Source organism: Phaenicophaeus curvirostris, chromosome 1 (assembly GCF_032191515.1).
Source record: "Phaenicophaeus curvirostris isolate KB17595 chromosome 1, BPBGC_Pcur_1.0, whole genome shotgun sequence".
Classification (NCBI taxonomy): domain Eukaryota; kingdom Metazoa; phylum Chordata; class Aves; order Cuculiformes; family Cuculidae; genus Phaenicophaeus; species Phaenicophaeus curvirostris.
In genome coordinates this window covers 82,710,856-82,730,609 of record NC_091392.1, presented here as the reverse complement: position 1 = coordinate 82,730,609, position 19,754 = coordinate 82,710,856, and the positions used below count along the sequence as shown (strand labels likewise).

Genomic DNA, 19,754 nt, shown 5'->3' with positions numbered 1-19,754 from the left:
GACTCCAAGAAAAAGCAAAAATTTTGATGCATCATTTATGAGGAAAGAGAAAAATAAAATCAGTTAAGCATAACTGAGGAAAAATGAAGATTAACTAGGAGGTTGGATGTAATACAGGTATTGCGTATTGATTTATGAAGCGTGTATACACCACAGAAGAAAAACACCACTGAATGAAACTGCAAAACAGAGAACATTCCAGGCTGAATGATCAGTAAACTCTTCTTTACAGAAAGAACTATCCAAGCACATAGCAGTGCTTTCCAGGAATAGGGCTTAAGACTACTGCCTGAGCCACCAAAACCAAGACTGGATACACCAGAATCAAGCCTACGTGGAGACATAAATGCTCAGCATTTGTGCTGCCAGTCAATCTATAAAATTATAACGTCTAAAAGCCTTCTTTTCAGGTCAGCCACTCCTGAGAGACGACTTTTAAGCATTTATCTTGAAGGCAAATAAATGCACAAAAGAGGTCAAATAAACTGAAGAAAATTTTCACTTCACTCAATGAGACTGTGTTCATCTAGAAAAAGGGTGAAAACAGCCCACAATTCAGACTTTACCAATGTCACAAACCCTACAAGTGGCAGAGCAGGAAACAGAATCCCAATATGATCTGGACACTGGATCTCAGGGCAAAGTCTTGAAATTACTACATAATGCGTAAGGAGGAAATAAATTTCCTTCCACAAAAGACATACAAGTAAAAAACCCTGCTACCAAGAAGCAGATACAAAATAATTTCTTGCTCCAAGGAAACCAGTTGTTGTCCTGCCCTCCCCACCTGCATACCTCTTCTAAAACACCTGTTCTGCTTAATCCTGGTAGACCCTGCATGCCAGCAATGTTACACTGCTCTTCAAGAGGCATCATACAGCCTTTGTTTAGATTAGACTGCAAAATTATTATTCCTTGAAATAAATTGTGCTAAACTAAAAAGCTGGTTTTGATTTAGCAGTTAAAAATGCAAATTTGTCACTTTTTTGATTCTAACTCTTCTATACCTCAGTGAAAAATGCTTACTCTATAATGAAGGGTAGGGGAGAATGTTATGGAAGCATTTAAGGGAGAGTAGGAGGGAAGCACTAGCCTCTCTGAATTAAAGAGTACCAGTCACCTAAATTGCTAACCAGTGCCCTGCCCTCCCCCCCAGCACTTGATGTGCGTACAATTTGACTACACCCAAAGACACTCATCTTTAATTCTTTAGTTCTCCTACTATTTCTTCCCTACATCAAACTACTTAAATAGAAACCTCAAACCACCCCAACTTCTAAACCTTCTGCTCTTGTCCACACAAGAACCTTTCCATGGCCTTCTCAGTTTGTTACTTCTTCTAAAACTGCTTTCAGACAGATTACCTCTCCTTACAACAGAATCCACTATCTCCCATTTTCCTCCAAACCCAACTGCAAAGTAATACACCTTCCCTGCAACCCAATCCTTATCCTCTCTTTCTTCCAGCTATATAGAACTTGCCACCTATGTACCAACTGTAAATCCTTTTTATGCTAACACTTCCGTAAAGGATTCTAAATCATTTTGGGGAATATACTTCCTTGGCTGGTGGAGTGATCTCCAGTTTCTTGGAGATTCCATTCAGTTCCTGAAAATCATAAAACACCTGAAAAGCATAGCAGTTCTTGAGGATCCAAATGTCTTTTAATAATTCAACCCTATAAAACAGTCCCAAGTAGCCAGAAAAGCCCAGTTATATATTGCCTTTGCTTTAGTACCTCAATCCAAGAGATGGGAAATGGAAGTCTATGGGTGATCTGCTTATGTTATTCACCAACACTATCACAATTGTTTACTTTGGCATCATCACTGTGGTCTGGAATTTAATAATGTTCAAGATCCCAATAAGAGAGACGAATCAATCATCATCAGTATTTTCAAGAAATCTAGTTTCTTAGCTGAACAACCAGTGAGGGAGAAGAGTTGTTCAGGAAGATTTTCAAAGCAAGTTCTGATGTACATTCCTCAGCATCTTTAGACAATGGTTCCAGTCCAGAACCACTCCTGGGAATTTCTTTTTTCTTCCTTATACATAGTCAGAATCTTCCTTGCTCCCTTCTATTGTATACTTCAATATAAAGGGTTAGTTCTTGCCCAGAACGTCAAAGCTGCTTCTACACAAGACCATAAACACAAACCATTTCAGCTGGAAAGCCTTGAATATGAAACACAGTATGCTTGGCTTAATTGCCACTGTTTACGACCTGTTTCTTCTCACCAGACAGAAAAAGAATGCTGTAATTTCTCACTTTTTCTGAACTCAGCCTTGAAGTAGGAACACTTCAGTACAGTGCCTAGGCAAATGATCCTCAGTGATACAGGACAGATAGCAATAGTGCTATAACTGGGACAACTGACACACAGGCCTGTGTTTGTGAGATTTCTGTCACAAAAGGGGGCTGCTGTGTGCTCATCCTGTACCTAAACTGTGGCTAACCCGAAGTATTTAATGCAACCAGTAGCTCTGCAGCAGTTTCCTTACACAAACGAAGGATTCCCTCAAAGTTCAAGCAATGTCAATAGCAACACCTGAAGAGCCACAGGGCACCAAACGGGCCAGTATTGATTCAAAATTCTCTTCCATCTTTCGTCATGTGATTTTATTAGAAGGGAAGCAGATTTGTTTCCAGGTTTGTGTAGTTATTTATTTTAGAGTACCCCAACGGCATATGTCTTGAGTCTTGATGGAGGTGGTCGTGCATATGACAAACCTAAGAAGAATCTCTTTAAGATGGAGTGCTTTTTTTTCTTCGGGGTTTGCCTGGCACTCCAAGACTGATCAAGAACAGTGACAACTAGATAAAATGTATTCATTCTCTGCTGGCCTCAGGTTCTGGTGCACCCAAACTTTAAAGAAAACCACTTGATTTCCAATCCTTTTGATTCCACCCAAACATTTTTAGACAGGCCTTCGCTGAAGGTTGCTCTAGCTTAGTATGCAGAAAATATGTAGCCAGAGATCAGAGAATAATACACATTGACCCTATTCCCCTCTGACAGATACCACCTGCAGAATTTGACATCGAATAGCAGTGAAGTATTCATCTGAACCGTGCACCCGCCTGGGTTCTCCAGGAGGAATTCAGGCATGCCTTCAGGATTAAAAAAAAAAGCAAGGATTGTTCAGGCACTGCACAAGCCTCCTGAAGAAAAGATGAACGCCTCACAGGTTTGGCGTTTCCATGAATGGAATGCAGCTCTTTCTCTGAGTTCTGTGAAATTAAGAGCAAACTAGAAGCAGCAGGAAGAACTACTAGTCCCATAGCCCCCAACTTCTACATGAGACTGGTGGTGAGTTCCAATATTCTATTCCCTAAAAGCTGACAGGACTGTGATGCACTGCAGAGATGATGATCCACCCTGCAGTACTTTGTAGAAATCCTAACTCTAATATTTGTCCAAGCATCTCTTTCCCAAGAGGCACGGAGTCATATGGAAACAACGGGGATGCCAACACAATATAAAAATTGTCAGTTCTTAATGAAGTGTTCTTCCTTATTGGAAGAATGCTTGTGTTTTTGAATGTGGTCAAGAGAATAACAATATTTTTTTTGCTTTAGTGCAAGACGTATTTCAAAACGCAAGAAAGAAAACTGAAGCAGATCAACGTCCATCTAATCAAAATCTTCTCTGTGTCTCCAGTACCAGAAAGAAGTGCTATTTGGAGGCAGCTTGCAAGCCTGACCTCTATGTGGTCCACTTCTTTACTATTCCTGTGTCCCCCTGGGCTCAGTGCTGGATCCAATTCTGTTCAATATCTATACCAGTTGCCTAGATGAGGGGATTGAGTGCTCCCTTAATAAGTTTGCAGATGACATTAAGCTGGAAGGAAGTGCTGATCTGCTTGAGGTTAGGGATGCTCTACAAAGAGATCTGAACAGGCTGGATCGAGGGGCTGAGACCAATGGGATGAGGTTTAACAAGGCCAAGTCCTGCACTTGGGCCGCAACAGCCCCGTGCAGCACTACAGGCTTCGGGAAGAGTGGCTGGAAAGCTGCCTGGCAGAGAAGGACCTGGGGGTGTGAAATATCAGACAGCTGACTGAATATGAACTTGCAGTGTGCCCAGGTGGCCAAGAAAGCCAACGACTTCTTGGCCTGTATCAGACACAGTATGGCCAGCAGGACCAGGGAAGTGACTCTGCCCCTGTACTCGGAACTGGTGAGGCCGCACACCCAATACCGTGTTCAGTTTTTGGTCCCTCACTGCAAGAAAGTTATTGAGGTATGGAGCGTGTCCAGAGAAGAGCAACAAAGCTGGTTAAGGGACTGGAGAACAAACCTTATGAGACGTAACTGAGGGAACTGGGGTTGTTCAGCCTAGAGAAGAGGAGGCTGAGGGGACACCTTATCACTGTCTAAAACCACCTGAAAGGAGGCTGTAAAGAGGTAGGTGCTGGTCTCTTTGTCCAAGTGAGAGGTGATAGGATGAGAGGGAATGGCCTCAAGTTGTACTAGGGGAACTTCAGATCGGATATTAGGAAAAATTCCTTCACTGAAAGGATTCTCAGGCACTGGAACAGACTGCCTGTGGAGTTGGTTGAGTGGCCATCCCTGGTGGTGTTTGAAAGACAGTTAGGCGAAGTGCTTAGGGATATGATTTATGGTGAACAGGTACTGTCAGGATTGATGATCTCAAAGGTCTTTTCTGATTCTATGATTCCTCCAGCATCTACAAATACCTGATTACTATTGCTAGAGAGTATACCCCAATCCATTCCCTCTAGTGCCTTATCATAAACTTATCCCTGTGCAACAAAGTATTTTTACATATTTAAAATTGTTTTACTAATAGAAGCTGAAATTGCAATAATGCCAGATTTTTACTCTTTCTATTCTTCTCAAATGTCCCAACAACTTTTTCAAACCATCTTGTTTCCTCACATTGCAATAGGCCTCTAAGCCTATTTCACAGCAGAAATCATTCCATGGTTGTAGCTTCCCCCTGCTACACATGATTAATCAGATTTCTGTTGCACATAAAGCAACTAGATGCAAAATAAATGCACCTCAAAAATTCTTCAGGGCAGAGAAAATGCTGTACCTTTGCGGGCACAGTCTATCCTCTTCTTACACATTTCACACTACGGCTCTTAACAGCTTCATATTATCTCTCAGTGAAAAGCATTAAAAAGATAAATGAGTACATTTGGGAGAGTCAATAAACTACTACTCCAATATGTGCTGCACACTGATTCATCACATTTATAGGGTACAAAAAGTGAAATTGATTTATTCTCATTCATGTACAGAGAATCACAATACTGTTAAACATCAATATGCCCTTGCAGCCACAGTCACGGATCTCAATAGGATAAATCTCACAATGCTGTTGTGAAAAGCTGTCACTCAGTGACTGTGCAAAACTTTTGAGCATGACATAATACTGCCTACATTCTTTCTTAGACAATAATTACAATAACTGCTATTGACAGGAATCTTTCTACATTCCAAATAGGAAGTGAATGGAGGGGGAACAACAAATAATTTATCTCTCAGGGTTTTAATATTATGAGGTTAATATGGTTTCCTTAAAGAAATGTACCACTGGGGCATATATGGCAGCACAGAGAAATACAGAAATCATTTCAATAGCCCTTTTATGTTCTCTTACTATTTAAGATTATTTTGTGTGACTCCAAAATACTTTAAAAATACCTGAGAGGAGGTTGGAATTTGTAACAAATCCTTGCGGACTTTTTATGGTCCGTTCTGTTTATTAAATTAATTTTAAGAGAAATAAGCTTTAGGTGTGCAGGTATAACTAAGTTTAAAGACATTCTTCCTCAACAACATACTTCATGAAAGATTTCTTCTAGCTAGCTTGATCACTTGTTTCTTACAGAATATCTAATTAGGGTCACGTTTGTGTCTTTTGGGATTCTTTAAGTTTACAATGACAATCCAAAGGTTGATTTTTAATGCTCTCCAAAGAAAGGGATTTATTTCTGTTTCTACCACGGAAACACTGGGAGTCTTGAAGCTGATCTTCCATGCTCTGATTATACATTCCCTAGTGGGAGCCAAGTTAAGAATTTCCATAGCCCTTAAAGGGAAGAGAGGCTTAGTATCATGAATTTTTATTAAGCCCTTAAGGCTCAGATAGGGTGCCCAAATTAAAAGCATAATCACTCAAAGAAACTCTACAGTCAGTTGACTGAGCCAAATCATCTTCAGAAGGTACCTAAGACATGCACTAATTAAAAAAGAGAGATAAGGACAGCTAAACAGCCTTCTTTAGACAAGCCCTTAGGTGCAGCTTAACTATCCTGGGAGATTCTGAGCCTCTGTGCTGTCTTCCAACCCATCCATATGGCCATGTTAGCATTTCGCTGGATAACCATGGTGCTTTCCTTTCAATTTCTCTTCTCTGCCATGACACACACATATGTGGCTAGGGAAGCCTCAAAGCTTTGCTCGTGACCCTAGTTTATCTTCCTAACCAAAATTCATTCACCACTGCCCTGTGCTTCCACTGACTCTTTCAGTAGCTTCCCATTATGTTTCTGCTAAGCCCAGCAAGATGGACACATATCTCTCAAAACTACTGCAACTAAAAAAAAAAAAAATTAAAGATACAGACTCTTTCTTCCATTTACTTATTAGGTACTTGAATCACATGCATATTAAATGCAACAAAGCTCCTCAATAAAAACTCTTCCCACCTCACAGGATTTGACCTAACTGATAATTTTTATGACTCATGTACTTTTCAAGGAAACATCAGTAATTATACTCAAGTTTCTAACATTAAGACTTGGAAGCAAAATCTCAGCTCTAGCATATTATTAATGTTATAGGATGGAAAATGTGAAGAAATACATTATTATGTATGCTATCCATCACTTGTCCAACTCTTAGAAATTCTTCCCAAAAATAACAGGAATTGGAGTGAACCAGAAATTACTCCTTTTGAATTTCTATACAGTAAATAATGGAGAATGAAGAAGAGGGTAAAAAAGAATCAGCAGCTGCCTATCATGTTTTATCTTCTTCGATGCAAAAAGAAGATAACAGCTGTACCTATTGGATATGGTTTCGCTGTGCCCTTACCCATTTTACTTTAATTTCTCAGGAAACTTCTCAAACTTGTCTCAGAACAACTCTACACAGATCCTTGCATTGGCACTTTGACCTATGTGGAAATGAACGTTATGTTTTCAACTTCAAGTATGATTTACCTTTAAAAAGTATACTTTCAACTGTACAAAAGGAAGCTATCAGGCTTCAGAAAGGAAAAAAAACAGGCAATCAGCAACTCTATGGCACAGCAGCAAACCCTTCCCAACACGGTTGTATTTCCAAAATCCTATGCATAGAATTTTCTGTTTAGGGTGTTTGACCTAAGTGTCCCTGAAGATAGCTGTGTTATTAACTGCCAGGTGAAAAAATTCTGTGGTAGTAAAAACTCCTTGAAAATTGACATTTCCTTCTCCGGTACAATTGGCAACAGCTAAGTTTAAGTAAACTCGTCAAATTTCACAGTAATTTTATGACAGAACAAGTTTGAAAGCAACAATAGAAAAGATACATACTCTTTCGGCATTAAGACACGGAAGGAATATAAAACTTTTTCACAAACAGAATTTAAGAAAAGGATGCTTGACATAAAGAGTATGACCCCAAAATCATGTTTTCAACTATTCAGCAACGCAGATATTCCTTCTTTTTCATCTGAAATTGAAGTTTTGTTATATATCAAGTCCTGATTGCTCATGAATGGATAAAGAGGCCAAGCACAGTGCTAGCAATAGCCAGACGAGCAATGCCACAAATCAGACAAATAACCTTGACATTTGCTGACCAAGTGTGGAGAGCATCTGCAAATCTGCATAAACAAACCAAGCACTGAGCTGCAAAATGGCCTTAAAGGCACCATCAGGACACTGGAAAAGAAATCAAGGGGGGGAAAGTGAGAGGGGCTTACAAGTGTGAGATATGGATAAGCTTTAGAAAAGTGGTATTTCACACCAACGCTGTTTCCATTTTAGATTAAGAACGTAGCCATACATGACACATCTGGAAATATATGAACCAAGATATATGCACTAATGCAAGACACAGTGCAGGGCAAAGAACAAAATGAGAATTCTTTTTTTAAACTGCTCCTTGGGGAGGAAGGTTTGCTAAGCCCTTTAGTAAGGATTAACATTTTCTTCAGCTGCAGTAAAGAATCTTCATTTTTTTACTATCCTAATCTCTACTTTTGCTTTTGACTTTATGTGGGTTTTACATTAAGGAATATTTAGCATAAGCAGAAAATACATGTGATTTATATTCACAGCATCTAAACTTAATGCTGTCCATTAGGAGACAATGGCAGCAGTAACAGTCGGTTAAAAGACAATGTTCCTCTTCCATGGGAATTCCCTGTATTTTGAAATCGCCTTTCATTCCATGAGAGAAATGGACATTTCAAAGACAAAAAGAAGACCACAGAAGAAGTAATAATATTAAAACATGTTCATTTAAGTGTTTGTCTTTTTATTAACCTTCATTCTGGCTACAAGGTGGCAACTTGAGTTTCCACAGAATCTGATTCATGATTTTAGGATTAATTACAACTACTTTTTTTTTTTCTTTTTTCTTTTTTCATCAGTTTTACAGCCTTGGGCTGTCATAGAGCTTGGTTCTCAAATTGTTGGCTGTCTGCATCTGCAGACAGAGGCTACTTTCATTTTCATAACTATTAGCATTATTTATCATCACTGTTTTTAGACCTGTTAAGAGACACAAGGAAAGAATGCTACTTTGTAAAACAACACGCTAGAAAAGCACTGAAGCATAATCACTTTACTGACTTGTTATTTGCCTAATCTTGCTGTCCAGACCTCCTCCTTGAGCCGCACTCCATGCAGTTGATAGCCAGCTAGTTTCCATCCAATTATGCTTCCACACCTATTGCAAATATCAGTTTTCAAGTTCATAAGGTTGCCCTCAAAGAGGCCTGTACTGTAACGTATTACCTGAGTGAAAAAGGGAATAAGTAATTATCTTCAGTCAAGCCGATTCCCTTAGATTTTGCTGACTGCACCAACAAGCTATACAATACACAAGCTTTAGCTCCAGCATGTAAATTAGAGCTTTTGATGTGGAAATATATGCACAAAACTCGGAAGCTATGAGGGAGAGAGAAAATGGCTCAGAGAAGAGTTCTACCACACAGTTTTCATCCTTATATGACCATTCATTGCCTAGACAGGAATTTTGCCTGTGCCACCATTAGTCTGAGCCTCATATTCCCATTAGGCACTAAAACACTACAAAATAATCTTGCACTGCACTGATGCAACTGTGAAACCACTCATGTGTCTCCACAGAGCCACACAGCCAATAGTAAGTACAGTCCATCTATATTCACTTTTGCAGGAGGTACTGCACTGAGCAGTAACAACCACCTATGGAGCTACCTTGGTAGCAATCTCTCAAGGCACCGTAAGAACACAGAGACAGGAACTATGAAACCTAGAAATTATTCTGGGAAAAAATTAAGAAAATGAATTATTTCTTCAGTTTTATTTTCCTCATGAAAGGAGACTCCAAATCCATAATCTTCATTCAGACTCAGTCTCCTTCCCTCATGGTACCTTGGTCTCACTCTTAAAACAACTGAACTAAGCAACAAGGACAGAGAATATAAGCATTCTACTCAACTTCACAAACATCTGACTTGGCGTTCAACATTAATTTTCTTTTACCTTTTGTCAGAGAAATACAGATATTTATTTAGAGAGCAACACTAATGATTCATGGTTGTTCAAGGCTTAGACCAGACTCTCGCTTTGATCTTGGGAATCAGATGGCCCAAAAATGCCTCACATCTAGGAGACACTTGAGAGAACAATGAGGTAGAAATGGCAGCTTGAAGAAGGGAGGTGAAATCAAGACTGCAAAGAGAGGGATGACCTGAAAGAGAAGGACTGGGTGGAACAATTAGCTGAGTTCAGTAAAGCATCATAGGCAGCTCATGTGTAGTGAAAGCCACTGACAATTTGAACTTGACACTGGCAGAGCCTGCAGAACAGACTATTCTGTTCTCAGGTCCTCCCACCCTGCATTTCAAGTTTGCCGTTTCTACCCTCAGGAAACACGAACGTTATGTGCCACTAATACTTCAGCAGAGCAGAAAAAGCCTTAAGAGGAAACAGAAGACCAAGCAGGTTACAGTAGAAAGATATTTCAGGTTCATAGCATTTATTTCTAATGCATATTTGCATTACTTTTTGTGCTAGATGAAAACAATAACATATAAATCTCAGAGCTCACCCTGCGTCCTCTATGCCTGCAAGGCTTATTTATATTTCAGTGTGGATGCTGGGGCTCACTGCTCTTGTTACAGCTATGTCCAATCCAACTTCAAAACCAAAGGATTACACCTAAAACACAGAAAGTACAACACACCACTTCCTTTCCTTGGATACGAACGAGTCTTGGTCATAACACAGCACATCCAAGATGCACTTTCTGTCAGGAGGATAGTTCCTGTCCCAGTTGCTGGTGAGACAGTAATAACAGAAACTAAAACAGGGGGATGGGCATCTTTATTTAGACAAGATGGCCTACAGTCCCCAGTCAACTGCAGGATTTCTGTCTGTATATTCCTTTAAGTTTTCCAAGTTATATTTTTAATGACATAAGCAATAGGTCTTCTGTGACTTTCTACAATCTACTTAGACCATTGTGAGAACAAAATATGCCTTAATACTGACGCTGCTAAAGGCTAAAGTTAAGACTCAATAGCCAAAGTGACTACTAAGCACACATTCTTTATTGCAGCACTGGGCAGCATAGGAGATCACTCCTCCCAATATGCGCGCCGCGTGTGGTTGGTTACATGACTTATAAACAAGTTAAACATACACACTCATATAAATTCTGGAAATCATGTTGCATATTCATTATTTTTTCGAGAACTCATTATCATATTTTACCACTCACTCCTGCATGCACATTACTTTCTCTCGGTGGTCTCCAGAGACCTCTGGTGATTGTTTACTTCATCTTCTATTCTTCATTAACTGAGGCATCCTGTTCTCCCAGATTAGTTCCTTTAAGCTAAACATTGTTGCAGTGCTTGCATATACATTTCACAATACTTGACCTATTGCTGTTGCCTGTTTCAACTAGTATTCCATCGTGCTAGGCTTTTGCTTCAATCACTTTCCTAGTTATATTTTTTAATGACATAAGCAATTCTGTGACTTCCTACAATCTACTTAAGAGTCTTGTGAGAAGAAAATACGCCTTAATACTGAAACTGAAATCATTTGCTTTGGGCAACTTCAACCAGCCCTTTTACTTTAGCCACATTGCCAAGGATCCCAGCAAGTCTTCCAAGAACTATAGATACTCCAAAGTAACCCTTTTTCAGACATCATTAACCTAGTTCTTATTAATAGTATTTCAAATATTCCCTACAGTCTCCTAATCACTTCTGTTGCTCTTCACTGAGCTCTGAGTTCATCAGTGCCATGGCAAAAAAAGTTCACATAGTGAAATACAAATAGCCCATGGGCATTTGCATTAATGCCATGAAGTCAGTCCAATTTCAATGCCACAGGTTCAGAGGAACAAGAGAAAATAAGTAGAAAACACCGGGTTGATCTGCTATGGCCATGGTGGGGGAGGGGAAGCAAAGGCTTTTTTCAAAAGAAAGATCTAAACACTAATTTCAAACAACTTTCTAAGGTTTTAGGGCAGGTCCCCCCTTCCCATTCTGTTCTCTATCCACACAGCCCTTCAGAACACTATTAGATGCAGCGGGTTGGTACAGACTACCAGTCAAGAGAAAAAAGACAAGAACAACAATTCAATGAACCTATTCTGATCCATTCTATTTGAGTTGCCCAGTAGAAAAACTTGCTTTAGCTTAATTCTTTTAAAGATCTGAACATTTTTATTTTTACTCTGTTTCTAAAGACTGATATGTTTTCTTTACACCCTGTCACCCCACACACTCTTTAGGAAACAATTTTTTGTGACATTCTCTCCAGGTAACAGGGATCTAGTCACTAATTTGATTTCCTTACTTGCAGGAACCCGCAGCTCTCTAAGGCCATCCAGAGCCACTTCTAATTCAAGACAAGTAAAATTATCCACGAGAAACATGCAATTGTCAACATGATTCTTCCAGTCAGCATTAAGAGGCCTTTTTTTACGTTATTACACCAAATGTCCTTCTAGTGCTCAGCCTAGAGCCCTGAGCAAAAAGTTGCTCCAGTAAAGGGCTCCAAAAAGTAATTTCTCCTCAGCATGATTCCACACACATGTCCCAGCAGAACACAACACCAAGACACATGCAACCTACAGAAAATTCCCTCTGTCAACTCTCTTATCTGTCTGCTAGATTAAAACAGACAACTGATTCATATTCAGGTGAGCAAAGTTTGTTCTCAAATCTTGCTGTGCTGCACCTTCAACAATTTCTAACATGTCCAGATACTGGAGGAGGAGAAGGCCACCAAGATCCTCTCTGCATGGGTGGACGAGGCGCTGAGGGGCATGGTTTAGTGTTTGATAGGAATGGTTGGACTCAATGATCCAGTAGGTCTCTTTTCCAACCTGGTGATTCTGTGATTCTGCATTAGTAGTTAAATGAATATTCTTCAACAAGACTATTCCATTCCTGGTACCTCAGTGAGGGCAGTGACGACTGCTGATACGGTGGTCCCTTTATGACCAACATATGCTCCAAATGGAATTAGCAAACTCACTGTGAAGTGAAAATGTCAGTTCATATTTGCAATCCCATTGCTGCTGGCACAAGCTCAAAGCCTACTGACATTAGCGAGGGAAGGGATCATCTGGGAGACAACTGCAGGCAAGTATCTCAATCTAGCTGTGCTTCTAGCAGCTTCTTCCTGGCTCAAAACCAAGCAGGAATAAATCCAAACATCTTCCTGATACAGAAACCATTTCAGATTCTGCTTACTGGAACCAAACTTATCCTAGCTATTTGTGAAGCTTAACATTTGGAAATTCAAACAGTTTTTTATAAACAGTCCAACTTGAATTTCCAAATTGAAATTATTCAAAACCTGCCCAGCAATCTTTGCAACAATATCCCTCTTGTGACATCCCACCCTCTTCTTAAAGAATAGTTAGGAAGATAAGAAAGTTCTGCTGAGGCATTCTGCTTCCATTTGAAGACATCATCAGGATCTTAGAGAATTTGTGGTAAGCCTAATGCTAAAGGCCTTCACACAGGCATCTCTATACCACAGAATGCCTCTGAAGTGGTCAGCTGGGCCAAGCAGGTTCATATTACATGAGTGTTTTTCAGTAAGAGGGGGAGAGATGAGGTCATTTAGGGAGCTTTGAAAACTCTACAGTAACTTGGAGGAACACTGGTATGCGAAAAGAGAAACAAGTTACAAAGAGCTAGTAGTCCTCAGTCTCTAGCTTTCAGGGTTTAATTACATGATTTAGACATATTGGATATTTTCCAGACACATGTCACAGAGAAAAAAAACTGCACTTGGAAACTGCAGAATCAGCAGAGGAATCATTTACTTGGCAAGCCTGGAGAGAAAAAAAAAAAAAAAAGAAAAAGCCTGTCTGAATATGAAGTTACATATCCGTCAATATACAGGTCTGGGCTGGTGAGAATTTCCACCCTAAGGTGAACAAAGACCTTAAGGATCCAGCCTCATATGTAAGGCCATAGTCCTCAGACTGGATAGGCTGTGTTCTCATAGTATCCAGCACCTTCTCTACTTCCAGAATACTCAGTTTTTCTCTTCTTTAACTGTTGTTAAAGAGTGGGCATGAGCATGTTTGCATCCATATGGGAGGGTGTGTGTGCACGTGGAACATTTGAACAAAAAATTTCTTGGCAAGTAAGCCCTGAGTAGCAGAATGCACAGGGGCCTCTTGAGGCATGGAAAACTGAAATCAGTGACTGGAAGAGCCTGTCTTATAAAGCTGCTTCTTTTCTCAGAAGTGAGCTCAGGAACAATCTTGAAGTAACACCTCCATGACAGGAGCATCAACCTGCTCTACCATCACTTTTAAAGAGACAAGAGAGAGCCTTCCGAATCATATATTGTGCCAGTACCTCCATAAAGTACAAACTTATTTTTTAAACACCACATGTATTAATAGTACATTTAAAATATTATTTTTGGTGGCAGAGGAATATTTCTTGCAAACACCACACATGCTTCTGCGAATAAACACCAGGGTAGTTCTTCTCTTTTAACTTCAAAACTCCTGGTACATATCAAATGTGAGAAGAGTGGCAGCATTAAATGGCATTTTCTTACTCAGCAGACTTGCTTTTCACATGTCAAGAGCACCACAGTTGGCAAGAGTAATTAAGGGGAGGTTATGCTTTTTAGGGTCTGTTTACATAGCACAGTTGGCACCAATTGAGACAGAGCTATTTACAAAATCTGTGTAAGTTATACTTCTGCACATCCTCTGAAGCATTAGGTGGTTGTGAAAGAGAGTAAATATGGAGCAAAGAGGATGTCCACCCCAAGACCTAACTGGCAGAAGCCAAATGATAAGGTTGCAAAGAGCTGAATTTGTGGAGTCAGTAGCTGGAAAAAGTATGTTAACTGTATTGGTGTAAGATGGTATAAAATTTACTAACAAAATACAAATTTTCCTTTTTTTTTAAACAGTAAGATATAATAGCAATATAATATTAAAGCAGGTTTAAGAAAAAGCATAGGAGAAAAAAATTACAAAATTATAGACATCTCATCAGTTCCCTCCTACAGCTTTAATCAACCTTTCTCTTCACATAAATAAGTCTTTCAGCTTTTTGGAAAAAAAAATCTTTATAAGTTCATGACCAAGAACAGCTGATTTGGAATATTCTTAAGAAACACCTTTTCTCAATAGCCATCCTTTTTGGTGGGTGAACCACCCTATAAAGATCTAGTTTGACCACACATATCAGTTTCTACTTCCATCTTCTATTGTTTGTGTATGCAGTAAACATACACAATAAGACCACAGAACTGAGAAATAACCTCCACAACTTAAATGTGCTTAAAAAGTACTTTGCTTTCACATGTAGGGACTTTAGAAGAAGCTCACACAGGGGCTGCTGAAGGGTAATGTGTGAATACAGGATAGCGGGTTTTAGGGTGAGCAGACCTATAAAGGGAAGCATTTCTGAAACCAGAGGAAAAACATACATAAATCTCATTACAGCACAGGTATCCAGGGAGAGTTGATCATAAAGCAACTCTATCTTAATGGAGGCACACAAGGTGAGAAACTATAGTGATATCCTACATGATTCTCTGCATATGGCAAATGCAGGATCAAAGGGAAAAAGAAGACATCTGCACCTGGGCATAAAGAGGAATACACATAGTGAATTTCTATAAGCATGAAGAACACGATTCCTAACAGATCAGCTCTCTTGTCAGATGCACCTGCCTATAGGAGCATAAGAGCTGGAGAATAAGCAGTTGTCTCCTTGAAGCCACCATCTGCCCTTCCCTTCAATGTAAAACACTGGTCATTGGTCAGCCTGCAAGTCAAATACAGAAGGCAAAGATAGCAGCAGCCTTAGGCAAAAGAAGAGAGAGGAGACATTTTTCCGCCCTTCAAAAACAGTCTCTATAATGCAAGCTGTTCTTGACACAGATAACAGTTTGGAAGAGCTGAGAACCTTAGAAATATAGGAAGAAAACATGCCTTTCTGCAGAGTTTTGGTGATTAAATTAGAGAGGATATAATTCTGCTTCATACAAACTCAATTGGCTCAAAGTAATGCTATTTCCAAGTATCAAAAAACATAGCCATACAAGAAATTCTGGGCAACTTAGTGCAAGCACAAGGAATTCAAATAGCAGCAAACTTGGAAGACAAGAAAAAGTATTTAATGGCTAGAGGAGCACACGCACTTGCCAAAGAATTAAAAGCTGCACATGTGTAATTTGGCTAAGAGGTCATACATACAAAAGGGAGTAAAGGAAAGGATGCAATCATGTGCACTGTCAAAACACTAGCAAAATAAACTGAAGTCCTGCAAGGTGTTGGATTTAGAGAATGAACTTCTACAGAAAAACAGATATTTTTTGTTCAGCACAGAGATTGGATAAAAGGCAAAAGAAAAGCAAAAGGCAAAGGCAAAGGAAAATGATGATTAGACTGTGGATTATCTGTTCCTTTCCTGCTCCCAAAGGGACCTCAGCATTGGAATTATTTCAAAATGCGAATGAAGAAAGACCTAAAAATAGTCACTAAACCTTGCATTACTGGCTTGGGGCAGCCACTTGGGACAGTGGATCAGCTGTGACTAAAGAAGAGGTGCACCTACATCCAGTTTCTATATTTCTGATAAGAACCTACATAACAAGGAACATGGGAGCCTCCCTTGTTCATCCCGGCTACAGACCTGCCTCTGTGACAGACGTGCCTGGTGGCAGCTACAGTTCCCACCGTCTTGACTTCGTTCTTACCATCTGCCCTCTCACTTTCCATCCTTCTCAGTCTGAGTGCCTTGATATCACCGCTAATGAAGGATGCCCCTTGCAGATTTGCTTCACCATTTTTACTCTCTTATTTCTAGAACTCGAGGGGAAAGGCAGGTGATATTCACTCCTCTCTACAATTACCTGAAAGGAGGTTGTGGAGAGGAGGGTCTAGCCTCTTCTCCCAAGTGACAGGGACAGGATGAGAGGAAATGGCCTCAAGCTCCGCCAGGGGAGGTTCAGGCTGGACATTAGAAAAAAATTTTCACAGAAAGGGTCACTGGGCACTGGCAGAGGCTGCCCAGGGAGGTGGTTGAGTCACCTTCCCTGGAGGTGTTTAAGGGACAGGTGGATGAGGTGCTGAGGGGCATGGTTTAGTGTTTGATAGGAATGGTTGGACTCGATGATCCTGTGGGTCTTTTCCAACCTGGTTATTCTATGATTCTATGATTCTCCCCAACCAAATGAGAGTGGTAATAGCATAAGAAACTTCAGAGTAAGTGAAATCAACATAGCAGATCCAAAAAAGCCAAATTTAAGATTGCCCATCACAACAGCCCCTCCCGCATTCACAGATTTATTTAACACGAATAGCAGCAACTTGCATCGTGTCCTTGAAAACTAGGTTAACGTGCCTTTTCTCTGCCACAAGAACTCGTACTGCCAGCCATCTGTCCCCCAGAAAAGCCCACAGAGAAAGCCACAATGCCTTCCTTTTATTGTTCCTCGAGGATCAGGAACCTCCACCAGTATAATCTACCCGTGCCTTCCTGCTTCAGAGGCTTCAAAGGCACCAGTTAACTATGGCTCTTCGAGGACCTAAAGAGGAAAAAAATGAACACGCATAGAAGCAGATGAAAGAAACCGTGCATGCGTGGAAGATACCTGGTTCTTCTGCGAGCGGAGAAGCCGTGACACGATCCCATAGAGCTTTTCTCTCCTTGTCCCATGGCATCTGACAGAAGAGGTGCGCTTGGGAGAGGGTCTGTCTGGGCACCCCCGAGCGCCAGTAACACAGCCTTTAGACAATAGACAACAGGAAACGAGGAGGAAAAAAAAAAACCACCAAAGAAAACCCCAAACCCACAGGCTTAGGAGTTTTAATCCCTCTCAGCAGCGGTGCTCGTCGGTTCCGTGTCCTCCCCCGAGACACCCGGCGGGATCCTCGACCATGGCGCTTTTCCTCCGATCTCTTCGGCCGGGCTCACAATCCCCTCTCCCTCCGGCTCGCTCGCCCGCCGCGGGTCCCTTTCTTTTGCAGGATTCCACCCTTCACTTCCCAGCGTTTACTTTCGCAGGAGCCCTTCCCGCTTGGAGCCGTGCCGACCGCCCTCCGGAAAGTTGGACAAAGAGCATTTTCACGGCGCGAGCGGCACCATCGCTCCGGGCCTGGGCCGGGCCCCCCCCGCTCCGCACCCGCCGCCTCTTTGTCCCCGAGCCCGTGACCCTCGACCGGCGCCTTCACCGCGCTGGATGCTGCGGGCGCTCCCCGTCCCCGCGCTCCTGCCCCGGCGCTTCTCCCGGGAACGTTTCCTTCCTCTCCTCCGCCCCACCCCGACCTCTCCTACAGGAGCACCCCTTCCTCTCGCTTCCCAGGGCCGGCTTCGCCCCTTTCCCGGGGCTCCTTTCTCTCGCTCGCCTCCCCACCCCTCGCCCTCCCCCTCTCCTGCTCTCCCGCCCCGCCCCGCATCCCTTCGCCGAGGACCGCGGCTGCAGAGGGGGTGGCGCTCCGAGACCCCGCGCTCTGGAAGCGGCGGCAGCCACCGCTGTCACTCCCTCTGCCGCCGCCGCGGGGATGGAGCGGGGCCGGGGTGCAGAGTCACTGGGTTGGAAAAGACCTTTGAGATCAGGTCCTGCCGCCTACTAAATCAGATCCCCCCCAAGCACCTCATCTACACCTCCGGGGATGGGGACTCGACCACCTCCCCATTCAGCCTCTGCCAGTGCTTGATAAACCTTTCCGTGCAGAATTTTTTCCTAATGCCCAATCTGAACCTCCCCTGGCACAGCTTGAGGCCATTCCCTCTCGTCTTTTCACCTCTCACTTGGACAAAGACACCAGTACCCACTTCGTTACAATCTCCTTTCAAGCAGTTGTAGAGAGCCATAAGGTCTCCCCTCAGCCTCCTCTTCTCCAGGCTAAACAGCCTCAGTTCCCTCAGCCACTCCTGGTAACACTTTTTCTCCAGCCCCTTCACCAGTTCCATCGGTCTTCTCTGGACGCGGTCCAGGACCTCGATGTCTCTTGTAGTGAGGGGCTCAAAACTGAACGCAGTCTTTGAGGTGCCTCCTCACCAGTACAGGGGGAGAATCACTTCCCTGGTCCTGCTGGTCACACCGTTTCTGATACAAGCCAAGACGCCATTGGCCTTCTTGGCCACCTGGGCACACTGCTGGCTCATGTTCAGTTGGCTGTCAACCAACACCCCCAGATCCTTTTCTGCCAGGCAGCATTCCAGCCAGTCTTTCCCAAGCCTGTAGCGCTGCATGCGGTTGCGTTCAGGCTCCTTCCCACTTCCCCTACCCAGCATCATTCAGAAGAGGATTTTCCAGGTAGGTTTTCATCAGATCTGCAGGCCCAACCTGCATTCACACTGTCCACCTTGCTGCCTCGCTGACAGGACACTGTGTGTGCCCGCAGGTGTGTGGGCCACTGTCAGGTTTGCGCCAGAAGGTGCAGCGTGGCAGGACAAGACTAATAGCTTTACCTGAGCCTTGCTCAGTGTCTCTAGACACTGTTGAAGTCCCTGTTTCTGTATGGCATCTGCTGTTGTTCTGTGGCAACCTAGCTTAAAGTTAGCATGTATATGGTTATTTTTACTCCAGTTCCAAATGCTCAAGATCAAATGTCACTGAGGCTAGGTGCTTCCTTGATTCTAGGTGCCAACAAACCTCAACTCAACCAGCAATGGTGCAGATGGATCAAACGGGGTTCCTCAGTTCTCCCAAAGGAGAACCTTCAGCCTCCAAACAAAGGACTGGAAGCATCTTTCTGGGTCACCTCTGTCTCCTGCTAGTGCAAGAATAAGAGTCTACTTACTCAGAAGCCAAATGTCACTAGGCTGAATATGGACAAGTGCCAGAGGATGGCACGCTGCATAACCCTCTGATTGCACCCGCCACTCAGTGAGTTACATGGACAAGCAGTGAAAGTGAAGGTACTGTGAGCTACAGTGCCAGCACAGTATACCAGTTAGGACTGAATGGAAAATATATAAAAACTCAGTGAGTTACAATTCACAAATGCTTTTGTGATAACACAGAGCAGAATGTTGGGCTTGTGCTGCCGAAGTACCTT

The 19,754-nt window shown here is 42.1% G+C and overlaps 1 protein-coding gene across 6 annotated transcripts in view; it reads right to left on the bottom strand.

Moving 5' to 3' along the window:
* Positions 1-17,814, bottom strand: part of LOC138724004 (ephrin type-B receptor 5) — a 73,763-nt gene extending 55,949 nt beyond the window's left edge. For 4 of the 6 annotated variants that reach the window (XM_069863661.1, XM_069863669.1, XM_069863677.1 and 1 more), the window contains exon 1: positions 17,342-17,529. The gene's annotated coding sequence lies outside the window, so the exon portion shown is untranslated. The other 2 variants (XM_069863653.1, XM_069863645.1) reach the window with 2 other exon arrangements.
* Positions 17,815-19,754: the final 1,940 nt, after the last annotated feature.